At 42.4% G+C, this 6,882-nt stretch overlaps 1 protein-coding gene across 1 annotated transcript in view; it reads left to right on the forward strand.

Moving 5' to 3' along the window:
- Positions 1-6,882, forward strand: part of LOC111671415 (dematin) — a 27,283-nt gene that overhangs the window by 5,882 nt on the left and 14,519 nt on the right. The gene's annotated exons all lie outside the window — the stretch shown is intronic.

Here is a 6,882-nt window from a genome sequence, read left to right on the forward strand (position 1 = left end):
TCACTGCAGGAATGTGAAGTTGAGCAGCTCTCGTGTTTTATGATGGACGAGCTTCATTCAGAGCGACTCCTTCCTCTGATCAGAGACTCTCTGGATTCAAAAGGATGAGGTTGGAAAGGAAAGGAAAGGAGGAGGTTGGAAAGGAAAGGAAAGGAGGAGGTTGGAAAGGAAAGGAAAGGAGGAGGTTGGAAAGGAAAGGAAAGGAGGAGGTTGGAAAGGAAAGGAAAGGAGGAGGTTGGAAAGGAAAGGAAAGGAGGAGGTTGGAAAGGAAAGGAAAGGAGGAGGTTGGAAAGGAAAGGAAAGGAGGAGGTAGGACAGGAAAGGAAAGGAGGAGGTAGGGAAGAAGCAGGAAAGGAGAAACGAAAGCGTAAAGAAATAAGGGAGAGTAAAAGGAGCAGGAGGTAAGGAAGTAGGGAAGGAAAGGAGGCAATAAAAGGGAGTATGGAGAGAATGAAGATATTGGGAAGGAATGGAGGAAAGGGAAGGAGAGAAGGACAAAGGCAGGGAAAGAGGACGTATGAAAGGGAAGAAGATGAGGAGCTTGGAAAGGAAAGGAGTTAAGGAAGGAAAGCAAAGTAAGGAGGAGGCAGGGAAGGAAAGGAGGAACTAGGAAAAGAAAGAAGGAGATAAGGAAAGGAAGACAGCAGCAAGGATTGGAGGTGGCGGAAAAGGAAAGAAGGAGGAAAAGAAAAGGAGAAGAAATGTTGGGAAGGAAATGAGGAGGTAGGAAAGGAAAGAAGGGAGCATGCAAGGAAGGAAAAGAGAGAAAGAAAAGAAAAAGAAGGGCTTTGAAAGGAGAAAGGGAAGGAAGGGTGAATGTAAGGAGAGGTCGGGAAGGAGTGGTTAGCAGTTCACTCTTAAGAGCATCCGTCAAATCACTGCTATCGTCATGGCAACACACAGAACGCCATATAGAAGGAAAGATGGAGGGAGGCAAGGAGGGGAAGAAAGGAAGTAAGGAAGGGTAAGGAAAGGAATAGGTGTGGATGGATGGAAGAGGTAGGGAAGGAAAGGAGGAAGCAGGCAAGGGAACAGGGAGATGGGGAAGGACGTAAGGAGGTAGGGAAGAAGGGAAGAAAAGGATACAAGATGATAAGGAAAGTGGTGAAGCAAAGGAAAGGAGGAAGCAGGGAAGGAAATAAGTGAGTATAGAAGGAAGGAAGGAGGGATGATGAGATGGGAGGGAAAGAAACAGAGGAGATAGGGAAGGAAAGAAGGAGTCAGGGAGAGAAATGAGGACATTGCAAAGGAAAGTAGGGAAGGAAATGAGAAAGGAAAGGAGGAGGCATTTTAAGCAGCTGTTAATCAGAACAAACATGATGTCGTACGTGTCGGCCAATGACAGCAGCCGTTACCTTAACGGTGTCCGGCTGGGTGTGGTCACATCTCTGTGAGCTGAGATAACAGCCTGCCAACACAGACACACAGACACACACACACACACACACACACAGACACACACACACACACACACACACTCTCACACACACACACACACACAAACTGTTGCGTCTTGTGATTTCCTGTTTGTGAGCTGCAGTTGAAGCAGCGTCAGACTGAAGGTTCAGAGCTGTGAACAGTTTCTGTTTCTGTTTGTGATGTGATCATTAAATTGATCAGATCATTGATCATTGATCAGATCTGCTCCACCACCTCTCTGATGCTGGATCAGTGTCGTCTCTGTACGACCTCTCGGTTGGTTTCCTTCAAATAAAATAGTTGCACAAAACAACTTAAGTTAAAATTTTCCTTAAAGTCGGAGTTAAGGTTTAAGGTGGAGGGAATGGCCGGTTGTCATGGAGACGTGGTAAAAATGTTGGACAACAGAGCAGGTTTTCAGACCGTCTCTCCTGGAGAACGTTCACAGCACTGCAGCTCGGTTGTTGACGATCAAGCTAGTTAGCATTTTAGCACTTCCTGTTCATGGTCATGTGACCGTGTTGTAGCTGGTTTATAGCCTAACATTAGCTTCTTACTTCTGGTTGTATTGAGGTTTCAAACATCAGAGATGTTCGTTAGTGAAGATGATCCTGCTGAACTAAACCTGTCAGGATCAGAAACTGTTGTTTGTTTACAATCTGAAAGAGGAATCCCATTGGCTGTTTGTGGAGGGAACCATGGCGATGCTAGCATCTGGGTTAGCCTACAAAAATACGTCATCCCTGCAGCTCTCTATACCAGAAGGTTGTAGTTAAGAAATAGAAATAACTGTCAAAAATATATTACACTTCATACATGTTGTAACTTGTCTGGCCTCCGCTCGGTGGTTTGTTTGTTAGCTAGACAGGCTTAGCAAGCTAGCTACAGCAATGCTACAACAATGCTAACAGCCTGATCTGCAGGCGCTAGTCGGCTAGCAGTTTGGCTAAGTCAGTAGCTCATGAGGTAAGAAATACAGGAACTACAACTACTTTTAGATTTCAGAGTGATTAATGCAAACTTCAAAAGTGTTCCCATTTTATAATCTATTAATTTAAATAATGTAACTGTATTTTGATCATTAACTGTAACTAGTAACTCATACTTTGTATATGTATCTCTGCCACCTGTATTCTGTCAGTGAAGCTGCTCCTTCCTGTGTATGTTACTGATCTTACTGCCACTCATCACACTAATGAACCTCCATCATGTTTATTCCTCACTAACTGTGTAAACATTCAACGCCTCATCTGCCCAAACAGTGACTCTGCAGAGCAGCTTGCAGTGAAGGAAAAGGGAAAATGCTGCAGCTGATAACGTTTGAGGTTCAGAGAGAATCTGAATAATCAGTGGGAGCTGTGAATGTGAAGCTGTGACTCAGCACTTTTTCATTCTCTGACCCACTTACAGCCTCAGGCGTCGACATGTTTTACATTTCACTGCATCACGACTCTGCAGAAACCGTGAGGAGACAAACGGCATCAAAGCCGGCAGCAGGGTGAACGTTAGCGGAGCTTTATGTAACATCCAGAGGAAGATCCTGCAGCTCTGAACCTGAACGCCACATCTGGACACTTTACTGCAGATGTAGCTGGTAAAACGAGGTTTAAAAGCATCATCATTGTTCGGTTCTGCAGCTGTGAGGAAGCAAGTGTGTGTCCATGTCTGAGGGAAACGTAGCTGCTGCCTGGACCATGTTATATTTCAATTAAATATTAAAACAGTGAACACGTCATCGTCCTTCCCTCAAGTCATTTTTGATTTTTTTCAGTATTAAATCGAGACGTTAGAGGAAAACTAATGAAATAATGCCAGTAAAGGTTTTGCGGAACATTTCCTCATTAATTAGTAAACATAAATACATATAACTTTCTCTTAAAAACGTATTTGCTGTTGTGCACGACGGGGTTGTAGGGCCACATTATGGGAAAAAAATCTGAAACTTTGAGAATAAAGTCGCAATTTTACGAGAAAAAAAGTCATAATAAGAATAAAGTGTTCATTTTAGGTTGCGTGTTGTTTTAGGGGGAAACATCAAGTTCTACTTTAGCAGAGGTTTCACAAATAAGGAAATACTTTTGGCTCATCATCATCATCATCATCATCATCATCAAGAAACTGAGTCTATTCTATTGTTAGACAAACAGCAGCTGCCAGAAGCAGCTCAGGCTGCCACTGACCTTTGACCTCAGTGTCCTTTCACCTGTTTTATTGGTTGCTTGTAATATTCCTGAAAATTATGTTTTTATATCTCAAAATATTTTATTCTCATAATATTATGACTTTATTCTCGAAATTTCAGATTTCTTTTTTTTCCTCAGCGTGGCCCTAATACTCTGTGGAAGCTGGTAACTATATATATATATATATATATATATATATATATATAATATGAACTTCATTTCTAGAGGACAGAACCTGGGCGAAAAATTATCTGAAAAAAGTCACTTGCTGAAAAGTGGTCATTTTAATCTCAATGTTCACGTTCTGTGATTTTGGGTTTTTTCAGTTAATAAAACAATTCTTTATGGAAAATATTCTCTATAACAAAGATGATGCATTACAAGCAAAGCCAGTGGTTATTTATAATTATTAACATTCCTGTTTGCCTAAGTGGGCGTGGCAAAATGACACAAGCTAGCTCAGTCAGGCCGATGCAGCTGGTATGAAATGTGACGGTAGCTAATATTAACATAAGCTTAATATCTGATCAACCCAGTATCATTTCATCCTGATGACACGCTCCGATTTCCCTCCAAAAACAGTTAAATAATAACAACAGTAAAAGTTTTATTAAGCAAAGAAATACTAGTTTTATTTAAGTTTGAACTTTAAAATTCATGGTTTCACGTTCTAGTCTCTGTTTGCAGCTGTTGACTTTAAAACCTCAGATGTCAGAGGGTCCCTGAAGGCAGCACTGCTGAGCAAGAAAAGATATTTAACATGTCGTTAATGTGAACAAACAAAATGTGTCTTTAAATTGTATTTGATAAAGTGGCTATGAGTGTGTGTGTGTGTGTGTGTGTGTGTGTGTGTGTGTGTGTGTGTGTGTGTGTGTGTGTGGGTGTGGCAGTCATAAATCTGAGTGTAAGGTCTGCACGTTCTCAGGACCTGTGTTTTTGTGTGTTTGTGAAAACGCAGTGACCGACACTAACGACCTCCTATTAACGAGATCGTTTACATCTCCTCATCCTGACACAAAGAGAAAGCTCCGCCCCCTCCACAACAGTCGACCAGTCAGATCAAAACTCTGAGGGCGTTTGAATTTATCCTTTAATGATTTTTATGTCTCAGTCAGGACCTGAGACACGTCGTCTGTCTCATCCTCGTGGACGTGATGTCTCAGTAACACCTTGAAGGAACGAAACAAAGGTCAAAGGTCAAACTCACTGTGACATCACAAAACACTGTTTTTTGGCAATAACTCAGGAATTCATTCACTAATTACAACACAGTTTGTGTGTGTGTGTGTGTGTGTGTGTGTGTTTGTGTGTGTGTGTGTTTGTGTGTGTGTGTGTTTGTGTGTGCGCGTGACTATCACTCTTTCCTCCTACACACTCTCAGCCGCTGATAGCAACAAACTGGAGTCTCTTCACTCTGGGTAGTTGAAAGGAATTCTGGGAAATGTAGGAAATCACAGTGTGGTGTGGATGAGGTGTGTGTGTGTGTGGGGGGGACATGACGGTGGTAGTTTGAATTATACTCCGGGGTCAGGGCAGGCGGGTGGGGTTTACCTGAGCTCGTGACCCCTGCAGTGTGTGAGTGTGTGTGTGACCTGCGGGGCAGTCGTGGTGGTCTGATGGTGGGAGGTCTATTTTAGTGCACCATCTCTCTCTCTTTGTCTCTCCCACATTTCTGCCAGCTGATTGGACGCCTGGGTGTGGTTACCTAGCAACCCTCAGATATCTCCCAGCATTCCTGTGAGTTATCTCCTGTCCCAGCAGACTGCACAGAGGCAGATCGGCTGCGTGAGAAGGAGAAGAGTCGCTCAGTGAAAAATCCTCCAGAGAATCTGGAGTCAAATGTTAAAATCAGTCTGTTGGAAAGTCGTAAACAAACATTTAGTTTTAATATCATCAGTGTCAGAGGGAATAAATATTATCTGAAGTTTGTAAAATCAGGAAAACAAAACGTTCATTTCCTCCTTCACTCTGTTTCATGTTGATGCGCCATCGCTTAGCAACAGTATCGACTTCCTGAAAATAAAAAGCGTGAATCTGAAAATAGACGCAGAGCTTCAGTGAAACAAAGAGAAAACAAGATGATGATGAAGATGATGATGATGATGAAGATGATGAAAATGATGTCCATTCAAATATGAATCTTGACACATGAGCAGCTGTTGTTTTAATTAAATATATATTGTTAACAAATATGGTGACAGCATTTTATATTGTACATTTATCATATAGATCATTTTGATATATACATTTTATTATGGATATTTCCTATATGTTATGACTTATATCTTCATACATGTGGGGATAATATATTCTCTTATAGGGGACATATACGTCATATATTAGGTTTCTGTGTGGGGCAGCTTCACCTGGACACACCTGGACACACCTGGACACACCTGGACTCACCTGGACTCACCTGGACTCACCTGTGTGTGACGTGTGAACACAGATCAGATGGTCGCTCTCTCTGATCTCAGTTCATCCCTCTCTTCTCTCCCTCCTTCCTTCAGACTGACTGTGGCTGACACCCGATTCCCTCCAACTATTGATCAGACTATCGATCAGCAGGAGCCATAAGATAGTAATTGATCTCTCTCCAGAGACAGATCTCTCTCTAATCCAGTTCTGTCTGTTTCTTCCTGGAGCCGCCATTTTTAACCCTTTACAGTTTGAATGTTTCTCTTCAGTAGCTTTAAAGGAAACTGGTTTATTTCATGTTGTGTTTTTCCAATAATCTGAGTGAATAATTTCAAACACTCGTCTCTGAGTCTGAAACGTCCAGTTTCACATAGTGTTTACTTTAAATACATTCAGACTGAACGCAGGACTTTAGCTTGTGTACGCTGGTCGACCATCAGAGAGGTGTGGCTGAATAGTCACCTGACGTCTTCCTGTGTTTACTATGGGTCAGAGTCAGAGACGAAAGACTGTAACCATGACAACAGGAGACAGTCCTGGGGTTGTATCAGAGGGTTGTTCAGGTTGGAGGAGTTGTCCTGATCTCCATCAGACTTTTAAATAAAGTTCTGCGGGTTTGAACAAAGGTTTGGGGAAACAAGGTTCCCAGCTGTGCAGCGTTCACTCGTCGTGAAAGTCGTATTTCCCATTTGACCTGAACACATCATCATCATCATCATCATCATCATCATCATCACTTGTATAAAGGGTTAATGGAGGTGTCAGTGACCACAGCAGCCGTCCAGTCGACCACAAATGAACTGATTAATTATTCAGTGTCAGAGACACCAGCAGAGATCGATTTGGGGGGGGGGGGGGGAAA

Source organism: Seriola lalandi, unplaced genomic scaffold, assembly GCF_002814215.2.
Source record: "Seriola lalandi dorsalis isolate HSWRI2012SDOR001 ecotype SW California unplaced genomic scaffold, Sedor1 jcf7180002054878, whole genome shotgun sequence".
Lineage (NCBI taxonomy): Eukaryota > Metazoa > Chordata > Actinopteri > Carangiformes > Carangidae > Seriola > Seriola lalandi.